Source organism: Staurois parvus, unplaced genomic scaffold (genome assembly GCF_062004578.1).
Source record: "Staurois parvus isolate SC_StPar_1 unplaced genomic scaffold, SC_StPar_1.0 ptg000397l, whole genome shotgun sequence".
Taxonomy (NCBI): Eukaryota; Metazoa; Chordata; class Amphibia; order Anura; family Ranidae; genus Staurois; species Staurois parvus.
In genome coordinates, this window is record NW_028318193.1 from 762,501 (window position 1) to 776,872 (window position 14,372).

Sequence of the window (14,372 nt, forward strand, 5' to 3'; positions counted from 1 at the left end):
GAAGTGATGGATAATATTTATGCCCATATACCGTATGTCTGTTTTAAATAGATGTATTTTGCTATGACATACATCCCACTTTCTGATCCAAGAAAGAGATACACCTTTTACTGCAAAGTACATGGGCAAAGGACACAATACCGTTATGTGGTTGAAGAAGAAGCACTATGTAAAAAATTAATGGGTGAACCTACCTTCCCCGCTGTCAGCAGAATGTAAACAAATTCAGTGCCAGCAAAAAAAAAAATTTTAAATTTAAAAATAAAAAAGTTGGGAAGGGTCACCCAAAATTCATACAAGGCCCTTCGGGTCTGGTATAGATTTAGAGGGGAACTCCACGCTACAATTAAAAAAAAATGGCATGGGCCACCACCCCCAAAATCCATACCAGGCCCTTATTTGAGAATGCAGCATGGCAGGCCAGGAAAATGGGGAAAGAATGAGTAGCTTTGGAGATTTCCCTTCACTTCCTGTCCCATAGCCAAACAGGGATTGAGAGGAAATCCCTGCAAATTAAGGAAATCCCTTAGGGACCCCTAGGTCAGCAGAACTAGTGACCCATTGGAAGATTTTCCCTCGATTACTTTTCTAAAACAACCCAAAATTTGGGATTTTCTTTACATTCACTTTCAATGATAATGGTAAACAGGACAAACAGAGAGGGTGAATCTCCTTAACGGGGGGCACAGACAGCCATTAAAAATTGACAGGTGTTGTAATTCTTTTGTTTCCTTTCTTTCTCCTCTTAGCATCTCAGAGCACAATTGGATTGCCAGGAAAACACTAGGCAATGTAGCTGAAGGAAAATGGGGGTGGTAGGCAATTCACATGAAAAAGCATCAAAAGAATATAACTAGATTAAATAGATTTCAAATATTTTCAGAAAGGTTCCAGCCACTGATCTGAATCAAGATGCTTCCCCACAGAACCCCATAAAAAAACATAGAAAAGTGATGCAGAAAAAAGACCATGTGGCCCATCTAGTCTGCCCATTTTGTTTTTAACACTCGTTTCATTTTTGTTTTTTTTTTGTTAACGTTTATGTCTCGTTTTGTCTATATTTTGTCCCAAGCATGTTTGAAACCACTTGCTGTTGACTGGCTCACTACCTCTGTTGGAAGTATATTTCAAGCATCCACTACCCTTTTAGTAAAATAATACTTTCTGAGATTAGTTTTGAACTTTCCTCCAGTTAGTTTGTCCTTATGTTCTTTATCTTGGTTTCATATTAAAAATACTGCCCTCTTGAACCTTATTCACCCCCTTGGTGTATTTAAAGATTTCAGTCATGTTCCCTTTCTTTCCTTCAGGCTGTACATATTATGTTCCTGAAGTCGCACTTGATGTGTTTTATCCCTCAGACCTTTCGCCGTTTTTGTTACCCATCTCTGGACTTGTTATTATCAATGTTAGATAATGAGTTCATGTAAAACCTCCATTAACAGATGTAAATAATGTAATAATTACAAGTAGTATTTAGTTAGATGAAAATATACAGTATTTAAACCATTTAGTGTTATTCCTAACGTCCATGCTGGTGTAAATGTATATAGTTTTCCACTACATAAGGTCTTTTGTTGTCACTTTATAGCATCTCACATGAGTTGTAAACAGCAGCTTTGTTTGAACTTCCAACCAGGCTGTGCCCAATATACATTTTCTAGATACAATAACCAATTAGGGAGCATTCTATTAGCCACAGTACAGAATGGAGGAGGGAATATAATGCTTGCTCACCAAGCTGTGGCTCTCTTTGTGTTGGGAAGCCCAGCAGGCAGCATGACCAGACCTGAAGTTGAAAGGTAAACTAACTTCATACTTGTATTGTACATTTTATTGTAAACATGGTTTGTGGGTAATTTGTAAATATCATATAAGTCAAAGGACTTAAACTGTACATTGTATTGTAAATACTGCTTGGCCTGCAATTTGTATATATTATGTATATTATGATGGAACTACCTCTTTTGTGTAAGAACTCTCAGATATAGCTGTGCACATGTAAATACTCCTACAGGGATTGGGGTGTATTCACAAATATACATAACCTAGGTAACATCAATATCTTTTTCTAAGTGAGGTCTCCAAAGAAGGACATAGAATTTTAAATGAGGTCTAACTAAAGATCTATATAGGAGTATTAGGACCCCCTTCCTCCTGCTGGTAATCCCTCTAGTGATGCATCCTAGAGTTCTATTTGCTTTTCCCACTGCTTGGTCAAACTGTTTGCCCATTTTGCAATCATCTGAAATAAGTACCCCCAAATCTTTTTCCTCTGTAGTACTTGCCAGCACTGTACCCCCAATGTTGTACACTCTCTCTCTCTTTTGTAAACATGCCTGCTGCTTAAAGTATCCATTTGACCAAGTTTGCATTATTTTAGTTTTTGACAAAGTGAGGATGGGTTAGAACCTCTGATAGGTTTTTCCTGAGCTTTTGTTTTTCCTGGCACAGTGAGCAATTTCTCCTCATTCACTGTCTCAGAGACAACTGTTTCACCAGACAGGAATAGAAAAAGAATCTGCAACAGGGACACAGACTGAAATAAAAAGGGGGTCAGGGATACTATCTTCTCTACTCTGCTGAGGAAAAAAATATTTTTTTTTCCTGTCTGTGTTTTTGTTGAAGATTTTCCCTCAATTTCTGACTGGTCAAACCATTATCACCAAGACAGGAAGTGAGGAGAAATATCTCTAACATTGCTCCGAATAGCAGTAAAATCTCTCAGAGGATATAATCCTTACCCACTATTCCAAAACTTAAACATAAAAAAGTTTTGTAGGGAAAATGACTAGTATTATTTATAAATGTATAAACACTAGTATATTATAAAGGAAAGAAAATATATTTTTCCACTCTGTTGTATGCTCTACACACACTGACTCTTCCAGTTCATAAATTGGGCTGCAGTGGTGTTCTCTGATGGCTTTAGGATTCTGAAGAGCACATTTAAAATACATGACTGTGCTTTATCTTTGTTTTTGTTTTTTTATAAAGCAGTGGTGCAGCAAACGTGGTGTCAAAATCTTAACATTTCCTAAAAGGTAAAGTCTTTGCTTTCTATGCCACAAGAATAATGAACAAACCAACATACTACTGTCTATGTTTAGATAGGGTCTAAAAATACAAACATTTGTGCCAATATGCAATCCCTTCTAAGACTTTGACATTTGCAGCCACAACTACAAGTGCTTAAAAGAGATGTTCCAATACACAATAGAGTTGAGACCAAAACAAAAAAGGAAATGGATTATTGAAAGTAACACTATCCAGAATAGGATTATTATAGAACAGCTGCACCTAAAGCAGGTTATTATAATGCTACTATAAATAAAAATACCCTAGATAAATACAGTTGAGAATTAGCACTTTGTTAAAGGTGAATGGTACCCAAGTTAGAATTTTAGTTTGGACTGTGGGCTGGATCTCCTGCTAATCTTTCTGAGACTCTAGTGGTGAGATTTCACTGTGCTAGTTTGTGCTTCTGCCTTCTACTATCAAGACATCAAGCCATGTTTCAATCTATGTTAAGGCTTTATTCACCTGCTTTTTCTACATAAAAGAAAATACCCAAGGAAGTTCATGATAGATCATTTGACTGGTACAACAGTTGAACTTTACCACTGAAGCCACAGAGATATTTACGACGCATGTTTTGGAATGAAAAAACTACCATAAAACAAAGGCATCATTCTTTGGTAGTATTCAAATTTAGCATAGCTCATATTTTGATTTGCTATGTCAGGCTAAGGAGGAATAATCACATATAGGTGATGAATTTTTTCACATTTGTCTGACAGTTTGAGGCATGGTATACACGGTAAGTGACTACATTTGTTAGTATTTTTATTTAATCTTTTCTCATTATACTAATCATTTTTATTATTGCTAATAGTAGTAGTAATACAAGTAGTAGTTGTATTTTTTATTAGTGATATCAGCAGTGGTAGTGACTATGTTGTCTTTTCTAGTCTAGAGATACTAGATGTTAGCCTTTCTTGATATATCTATTTCTTAGATCTTGCTTTTTATGGCCAACATAAAAACATAAAAAAGCCATTATCCCCTCACTGCAGTCACATGTGCATTGTGTTACTTTCCTTTAATTAAAAATAATTAGGACTTTGTCTTTACTATAGCCTTCTGGTGTGGTAATCTATTTTCTGTGTAATGACATTTACCATTACACCCTGGTAGATTTTAATGGACTGGAAAATTAGCTATAGAAATAACTGTAGGCAGTTTATAAAGCTTCAGCTTATGTTTATTTCATTATAATGATGCTGTCAAGGAATAACATTTTTTCTGTGATAAATGGCTCATATTTAATCTCAGAGAAAAAAAAGACAGTAAAGCACAGACCCCAACAGAAAAAGGTGTATGCAGAATCAGGGGGTAAACCATAAAATATTTAATTGATAACATATGGAGCCAGGTTGTATAAGGATAAGGGGGAAATTGTTGTTTTTTTCCCTTATTTTGTTTCTTTGTTATCGTCTGGATATGTCTACTTCAGGAGACGTTCAGAGGAGTCAAAAGATCATCTCTAGTTCAAGAAACCTGAAACCATCTCTCCTTATTCTTGTCTGGTGGTCTGCACACTTATAAAATTGCTCTACATATAACTCAGACTGTATAATGTCTTCAATAGTTAATTCTAGTACAAACCCCCTTTCAAACTTATGCATTGTGGTAACAGGTGTTGTACTACACATTACCACAATGTGCATTAATGCATGGCATGTTGTACAAAGTGATTCATTATGATAGGCACCAATCCACATATACATTAGTAGACAGTATCTTCACACCAAAGAGCACCACAATGCACATACCCTGTATTGTGATATGTTGTGTTACAATTGTGTCTATTTTTGGGCCATTGAGGTGCTTTGGCAGCCCAGCTCAAACGAATGAACTGCCTTAAAATAATTCACGTTAACATGCAAAATGTTGTGTGTTAACCAGGCCAATACTGACATTTCTCTTCTGCTAGTAAATTCAGCATTTATTTTTTAATACAAAATTACTTAGAACCCCCAAACATTATATATATTTTTTAAGTAGAGCCCTTGAGAATAAAATGGTGGGTGTTGCAATTTATTATGTCACGCAATTTTTGGTGCAGCAGTTTCTCAAATGTACATTTTTGTGCAACAATATACTTGCATAAAGTTTATTGAACACAAACACAATATAACACCCAATTTTTTTGTCAAATATGAAAGATGATGTTACACTGAGTAAATAGACACCAAACATGTCGTGCTTTAAAATTGCATACACCCTTAGAATGGCGACAAATAAATTATCCATGGGTGACGTTTCAAAAGCCTTACCAGTTTAGAGTTACACAGGAGGTCTAATGGTAGAATTATTGCTCTCACTCTGACATTCGCAGTGATAGCTCATGTGTGAAATGAGCACTGCAAGACCTACATGCTCAATTACATTTGCCCATGGACACGGTGGCACGGTAGCATTTTATTTAAATGCTATTTTTTTCTTACACTGTACCTTTAATTTTTTACCTTTATTGCTATCACAAACGATGAACATCTTCCCTTGTGATAGCATGTACTGTGACAGGTCCTCTTTTTGGAGATACCTGGGGTCTATTAGACTCCAAATATCTCCTCTGCCCTCCAAAGCAGCTGATCTAACTGAAATCAGTTTGGCTGGCTGCTCTATCAGCCAGTAATGAATTTTAAACAAAGAAACTGAAACCAGAAGTGACAAAATCCTCATCGCTTCTGCTTTCTGACCTCACAGTAGAAGGGAAGGAACTTATCTTCATTCCACTCATCACACTGCATCTAATATTAACAGTTCTGGGCTCTCTGATGAGACAGGAGAGCTTGTGAAAGGTGTTGCGATGGGACCCCTTTTTCCACCTGTAAAAGTGATTGAGCAGCTTTATAGTAGCTCAGATCATTTTAACTTCAAAGAGAATTTGAAAAAAATGTATTTGCAGTCATGATCCTGGTTTAACCACCACAATACCAGTCCGAATGCATACGTACAGAGGTATTTAGTTGTTTAAAGAATGTACAAAAATCCGTCAAGGGGCATCACTTTATAGAAGGAGTCATGGTTGTTCAAGAGTGTCATCATTTAGGTGTGCCTAAGAATGATTGATGAATTATGCCCACATAAAGTGATGCAGCTTAGGAAAACTACCAATGTGGCACAATTTATTTACATGTCTGCATAGAGTTGGGAGCTGCAAATACTTCTATGACTGGAGACTGCACATAATTGTTCAATGCTACTATGCTCAGATGCTGATCTAATAACATCTTGTAACATTAATCTGGTTCACTAAAGCATAATGCACATGGTATTTTTATTACTGTGACTTATTTGCTCATTAACCCCTTCACACCTAATGGTAAAACAAATCTAAATGCCTAAGCACAATTTTGCAATGTTTACATGTGTTAGTAAAACCATACATATCATCACAACTACTTTGTACATCCAGGTGAATTATACCACGTTTTTTTCACGACAAATTGGGCTTTCATTTAGTGGTAAAAGGTAATGTATATCTCCTGATTTTTTTTTATTATCAAAGGAAAACTGGCCCAAAATAGTAAAAAAAAATGTTTTTTATTTAGCTGTGTGTTTCTTGTTACTACCATAACCTACCACCAAAAAACAACCCAAAATAAATTTTTCAGCTCTTGTCGATCGCAGCGATACCATATATGTGTATGTTATTTGTTGTTTGTACCCATAATACAGCCCAGAAACAATAGTGCACATTTTACGTTTGTCTTTTTTTTACCTAAAATACACTGACACTGACACTAACACTGATACCATTTTTTTTAAAACCTGAACTTGGACCCTGGCATTTTGACATTGACCTTTGGCCCTGGCCTTGACCCAAACACTAACCCTGGCACTGAACTAGATCAAACCTTGATCTAGGTATTTTTTTTTAATTTTTTTAATATTTAATTGTTTATCTTTTTTTTTTTTTTACAAACATTTTTTATTCTCTCTATGCCAAGAGTTAGAGAGATACAATGTATCTCTCTTCTCCATTCATAGAGAGAGAAAAAAACAAGGGGGCCGGGCTGCACAGTGACTGATCACTGTGATATCAGAGGCTATCACAGCAATCATGTGACATGGAATCGGGAGTCCCGGGTCCCGATCATTAGAACGGGACCCGGGGCTCTCAGTGACACTGCGGTTTTTGTGCTGGGAGCATGCTGTGCAGCGTGCTCCCAGCACAAAGACAGGTACGCAAATATGCGGTCCCACGGAAAAAAGCCCAGTTCCGTGAGGCCGCATATTTGTGTGACGTCGGCGTCAAGGGGTTAATGTGTATGTAAAACCCTTTTTTTTAAATTTGAAAGGAGTAGAGAAATGGTTAGACCTCTATCAGATTTGTTTTTGCTGTCTGTGTATCGTCAGGAAGATATCCCTTTACTTTCAGTCCCAGAGACACAAGAGAAAATGAAAGGAAATCACTGAAAAGTAAAGAGAAATCCCTTCTTAGACAGGTGTCCAATTAGAAGATTTTTTTCTAACATCTTGTTCTTGTGATAATTCTAAAATATTGGATGTCCCTAACAGTTTGTATCATTGACAAGGGTGAACAGGATAAAGAGAGAGGTTCTATCCCTTCTACATTCTATTCGTAGCCAAATAAGATTTGGCTTTAGATACACTTAAAAGAAATATAATATGTTCTATTTTAATTTTTCAGCTTGATTACTGCCAAGACATTATCTTAGCAATGTTTGATGGCACTGTTAGTGTCAAAGTAAAGACAAAATGACATTTGCTAGTATTATATACCATAAACTTTGCCATTTGTTTGTTGACAGTTTTTCACATGATACAAAATCAGTTTATATTTTTGCATCTCAGTGCTCGTCATCTTGTTCAAGAAGAATTTTACCTCTCTTACACCTATAGAAAAAAAACATCTCTTGATACGCATTGATAACTTCAAGTACCATCAAAGGTGGACTGAAAGGTAATGAAATTATTTGCATTTGTGGATAATTACTATCACTTTTAATGAACTCAGGTTTTTATGCTTTTTTATTTTTTTGCTTGACAATTGTTCCTTCTCTTTCTGAAAGTAGACACCAGGATAAAAGATAAGATGAACCCTGCCAAACTGGGAAATACTCTTTGCTATTCTACTTTAAACCTGATAATACAGTATGTACTTATTTGTATATACGGTACATAAATTCATTCTACTGGTTAGCAATGCTATTTTTTACCAGTTGTAAAATAAGCATAATGGACTCATTTTTTTATGTTCAAAAGGGAATCTGTACCTAGACCAAGCACAAATATTTACATATTCTGAACAAGAAGTAACAGCACATTAAAATACACCACAGTAGCTATAGGCATCATAGAGAAATAATATTCTAAATTTACAACAAAAGTACTAAAACCACATTTTCTCCCCTTATTCTCTCATCTAATGTAAACAAACAGCAGGTGCTGTAAGCTATTCAAAATCAGCTGAAACATAACTTCAGAGTGTGTGTTGTGATCTATGAGGGTGAATTACTTCCGAATATATCTTCAGACATCATTCATGTCTTGTGTTTAAAGCAATATTAAACCTAAAAGTAAGCATGTATTATATTGCGGCTTACCAATTTTTAGATGACAATAGGCTAGAGTAGCATCCAGAAGGTTTGGTGCCTGAGTTAATTTATCTGAACAATGGAACGACTCTAGATATCCACTTCAAAGTATGACATCTTTAGATATCCAATGATGGTTTCCATCATTTCAGGAATGTATAACCAATGGCCACTGCTCCATATTTGAACTACTTGACCTCTCTGCGGCTTTTGATACGGTTAACCCCCCTTCTCAAAAAACTCCACTCTCTTGGCCTCCGAGACTCTGCTCTCTCCTGGTTCTCCTCCTACCTATCACAGCACTCCTTCAGTGTTACCTATAACCCTGTCTCCTCCTCTTTCTGTAGGAGTCCCTCAAGGTTCTGTTCTTGGACCCCTTCTCTTCTCCATCTACAGCTCCTCCCTTGGTCACTTGATAAACTATCATGGGTTCAAATACTATCTCTATGCTTATGACACACAAATCTATCTTTCTACTCCTCGCCACACCCCTTCAGTCTCCTCTCGCATCACTAACCTACTAAGTGACATATCAATCTTTCTAAAACTGAACTCAAATTATTCCCTCAAGCCCATGCCCCCTTCCCCTGACTTCTCCACCAAGATCAATAATACAATCATCAGTCCCTCCCCTCATGCTATGGTACTAGGTGTAATCCTGGACTCTAATCTGTCCATTTAGCCCTAAATCCAATCACTGTCCAAATCTTGTAGACATCACCTCTATAACATCTCCAAGATGAGCCCGTTTTTAACCCCCGAAACCACTAAGCAACTTGTTTACTCCCTTGTTATCTCTCGCCTTGACTGTTGTAACTTCCTCCTCATTGGCCTTTCTAATTGCAGAATATCCACTCCTCAGTCCATCATGAATGCTGCTGCCAGATACATCCACCTTACCAACCACTCCATGTATGCCACCCCCCTCTGCCAATCCCTCCACTGGCTTCCCATTGCCCAACGAATAAAATTCAAACAATAACATATAAAGCCATTTATAATTCTGCCCCCAATTACATCACCAATTGTGTCACCAAATATCACCCAAACTGTCCTTTCTCTCCTCCCATGACTTCCTGCTTTCTAGTTCCCTTGTTTCCACCTCCCATGCCCATCTCCAGGACTTCTCCAGAGCCTCCCCATCCTCTGGAACTCTCTATCCCAATATATCCGACTACTGCCTACTCTGCTAACTTTTAGGCAATCTCTGAAAACCTCTTTCTTCAGAGAAGCCTATCCTGCCTTCAGCTAATAATCATATCTTCTATATCTCCCATCAGTTCATCCCCCACAGTTATTACCTGTTGTAGCCACTTCCCCTTAGGATTGTAAGCTCCAAGGAGCAGGGCCCTCCTAACCCTCTTGTATTGAACTGTATCATTGCTGTATTGTCTCCCTTTATAGTGTAAAGCGCTGAACAAACTGTTGGCGCTATATCAATTATGTATTATAAAAACAATGCTAAAAATAATAATAATAACTTGATCTTTGGAGACCCTGTCTAACCTGTGCATATGTAATTTTCCCTCCAAAAATGTTGTGCTAAGGCTTCTTAAGAAAAGGGGTGGAGGTATTGTAAATGTTATTGGAAGCTGTCCAAATCTTAAAGGATGAGTTAGATTTGAGATTGATTAGATAGGCCCGCTAACCAGTGTTACCCGTTGCAAGCCTATGGAAAAGAGTTCTACAATAGTCCAAAGACTTGAAGAAGTTAGAAGGAGTCTTTGAACAATCAGAACACCAGAATGGGACCCTCACGCACAGTTTAATGATAATTATGGAATATATCCCTGGCACTTACATATATACGTTTGTCTTAGGCTTTGTTTACTGTTTGTTAGTTCAGTACTATGATAGAGTATGCTTCATAATCTCTATGCTTAATCATTTCTCTGTAAATAAATAGATTACTGGTTTGTTAGATTTAGGCCTTTTTACTATTTGCAATAAATTTCTATTGTATTGCTACATTCACTCACATCTACAAACTCTCATATCATATATACAAACTCTCATATCATATCACTAGATATATTGAATCACAAAGTATGTTGCCTGTGGGTAACATAATTAAATTCAAGGCAACAACAAATGTGTATGGCAGTTTCCCTCAATATAAACATCTACACAGTATGTATCATTCTAGCAGTAAATAGTTTATTCACTATTTTAATTTTTTTTTATTTTCAACTTTGATATGTTTTCAATACTGTCAGATATAAATCACATTTCACAGAATTGCTTTAAAATATTGATTATGTACTTAATATATGTCCTGTATATATCTGAGCGCTGATTGGAATAAAGTGTGCTACATTGCTTTTAATAAATTATTTGATGGTTGTTTAAGTTTTTATTTACCTAATATTTTATTAATTGCTCACCAGTATTATTTTTGCAGTATGTTTTGTTTATTCCATGTATGATAAAATCAGAAAGTATAGCCCTAGATCAAAAAGGTATTGTTTACTGAATGATGATGAGAAACTTTCTTACTTTCTTGTAAATGGTCAACTTTGGCTATGATCCATGTTCACTATGTTTTCACATCTATATATGCCTTGGATTTTGATAAGACTGTAAAACAAGTGGATGTCTTTTAAATAAACACCTGACTGCCATTAACGTATAGAGGTGCAAGTGTATAAAAGAATTCACCATTATTTACTAAACTGTTAAGCAAAGTGAAGTGCATTGAATTAGAAAGAAAAGTGTGGACTTTTTTTTCTCCATTTATGCTTACATAGGTGGATGCAACAGCGGTCTGATGCTGTATCTGTCCCCTGCCGGCTCTATGGGTGAGAACTCAGCGATCACATGACTGCTGATTCCGGAGTTCCCACAGCTGCTCTGAGCAGGGAGTGGTGACTGCCTGTCACCACTGTCTGCTCTGCCATCCCTGCCCCCCATGCTCACTGGAGTGCTGGACTGTGAAGGGGCTGGGAGCAGCTGGCTACGGCTTTCAGCGGCTCACTGAGAGGCTGAGCCAGGTGTCACTCCAGCCTGGACTGGCTGAGTGACAGCAGGCTTCAGCCCGCTGTCAGCTGACAATGGGCCACAGGAGTGCGGAACGAACTGCACTCCTGTGATCCACATATAAACTGGTATTAGATGTTGGGTTTATAGAGTTTTGCCAATGACATTTTTAGGAATAATTTTTTGTTATTGATCAGCAAGAGGAAGACCCACCCACGTATCTGCATCACAAGCTGAAATTACTGACAGGAGTGGAATTCTTGGAGAGTTTACAAAGCTTTTCAATGTTTCAATTCTCTTGTTTAAGTGTTTCAATTCTCAAATCCAGTGTTGTAAGTATAATTAATTCAAAAATAGAGCTACATTTAATCAATAGCATGTATAGAATATACAAGTAGTATCAGGCAGCTCAGTACCATTGGACTGCATCTTAAAGCCTAAGCCTATTTAAAAACCCCACAAATACAAAGAACAAATAAATACACACTAAACTACCCTAAATACAATAAAAGAGTAGTACGCTAATACAAGAGCAAAATCCTTGCTATTAAAGTTTAAAATCAGTGTTGGATGGAATAACCCCTTATTAATCAGTTTTTGGAGATTACATTCAGTTTTTTCTCTCATGTCAATCTAGGTACAAGCATCCTAAGAACTTTATTGGAGGCACCCATTGTTTTACATGAGTGGAGATTAAGGTGGTTATGATACTAGTAAGCTACTGATTTAATTTTATGTTGAGGGTCAAAACAACAGTTCATATTATTTCTGGCTTCATTTTTCTGTTTCAGAAGATGTTTTTTCTATGTGTTCTAATTTTTCACTTGCTCAATGAGTTATTTTCTTCACCAAGAGGACAGTCAAACCTCAGAGGTCATAGCAAAGCCAAGTTGTTTATCCCATAAGAACAATGCTTAGGCCAGAGTTCAACTTGTTTACTAGACAGTAAAAGCCAAAACTATCCAGAGGTTTCTATGTTCCCTATCCTGTTTTATAATTGCAAGAAGATTGCATAAACTATTAAATATGCGTTACTGCTTTGTAAGTGTTTTTAATTAGAAAATTGTACATTCAGTTTTGAAAAACATGACTTCAGTTGTTTAATAATGTTGCTGAATGTGTGCTGTCCCACATGTAATAATGGAGAAACCTGTTCATACAAAGCAGATGGATATTTAATGTCTAAATAAATTTGTGTTTGTTTTTGATATGTGTTTGGTGCAATTTACAAAGCAAAGTGTATAAGGTCAAACATCAGTAGAGTCAAATGTTAAAAATAAAAAGCTAAGCAAAAGCAATGTAGAGCTATATGGAATGTTGAAGTATAATACAGATAAGCTCTGATTCATGATTTGAACATTTTTGAAAACAGAAGGTATAGTGGCAGTTAGTATGAAGAGAATATAGAGGAGTCATAAGTGGGTCACTTTTTAATTTAAACAAAAGTTATGAAAGACGAATTGTTTATATTCTGACTGTGGTCATATATTGTTTGAATAAAGTCCTTCAGTACCTTAATGTGCACCTGTGGCCAGGTTATACACATTGAAGTATTCATATATTCTTATTAAGCAATACATTAGCTTTAAAACAAGCCATCAATTACCTCTGTAACTGAAAGCAATGTAGGTCAATCGTAAATATATAAATGCAGCGCTTAAGAGTGATAAACACAGTCCGGTGAAAGGAGTGCTCCGTGATTCCTAGTGCAAATGGTGGAAATTTACACTAACCAGAAAGCGTAAAATAAAACGCATGTGTGTATATATCCTATGGGATCGCCTTCTCCACTCGGATCTGGTCAGAAGAATAGCCGGAAAAGGTAGGTGTCCTGCGCCCTCATGTGGTGAAAGTGTGGTCCAGCAGGTCAGAAAGATGCCAATCTGAGAAAAGTCTCCCCCGTCCTAGAAGATCCTTAGGGGCTGTGAAAATGCAAGAAGCTCCTCACAGGAGACACAGGGGAGTACTCATAGTGTAGTAGATACTAGATAAGGCTTTATTTATAAAACATCTGTGCACAATGAACAGGGTATAGGCAGATATGGATGAAACACACTGACCCCTTGATAACAAAGATGGCCGCCGGGCCTCCTCGTGGCACCTGCTCGTGGCCTGCCGGTGCCACGAGGAGGCCCGGCGGCCATCTTTGTTATCAAGGGGTCAGTGTGTTTCATCCATATCTGCCTATACCCTGTTCATTGTGCACAGATGTTTTATAAATAAAGCCTTATCTAGTATCTACTACACTATGAGTACTCCCCTGTGTCTCCTGTGAGGAGCTTCTTGCATTTTCACAGCCCCTAAGGATCTTCTAGGACGGGGGAGACTTTTCTCAGATTGGCATCTTTCTGACCTGCTGGACCACACTTTCACCACATGAGGGCGCAGGACACCTACCTTTTCCGGCTATTCTTCTGACCAGATCCGAGTGGAGAAGGCGATCCCATAGGATATATACACACATGCGTTTTATTTTACGCTTTCTGGTTAGTGTAAATTTCCACCATTTGCACTAGGAATCACGGAGCACTCCTTTCACCGGACTGTGTTTATCACTCTTAAGCGCTGCATTTATATATTTACGTATTGTGGGACTTCTTATGCGTTTTCCTGTATGTTCAGCTGCTGCCATCAGTATTGAGCGCTTACTGTTTATTTTATTCTATAATGTAGGTCAATCAATCTCAAAGTTCAAAGCTGAGGCTGAATTAATTCTTAGCACAGCAGCTCAGATCATTTTCTTTCCCATCTAAAGCTGCTGAGAGG

At 37.2% G+C, this 14,372-nt stretch overlaps 1 protein-coding gene and 1 long non-coding RNA gene across 53 annotated transcripts in view; one reads left to right on the forward strand and one right to left on the reverse strand.

The window, feature by feature from the left end:
- Positions 1-14,372, reverse strand: part of TRDN (triadin) — a 974,263-nt gene that overhangs the window by 485,722 nt on the left and 474,169 nt on the right. The gene's annotated exons all lie outside the window — the stretch shown is intronic.
- LOC149455319 (uncharacterized) lies at positions 1,761-12,812 on the forward strand. Of its 3 annotated transcripts, none has more exons than XR_016314074.1 (3): positions 1,761-1,802; positions 7,888-7,996; positions 8,109-12,812. It is a non-coding gene; the product is annotated as an uncharacterized LOC149455319 (long non-coding RNA). The 3 variants fall into 3 exon arrangements; XR_016314076.1 differs by lacking the exon at positions 1,761-1,802 and adding an exon at positions 3,397-3,820 and having other exon boundaries at positions 8,106-12,812; XR_016314075.1 differs by lacking the exon at positions 1,761-1,802 and adding an exon at positions 3,397-3,820.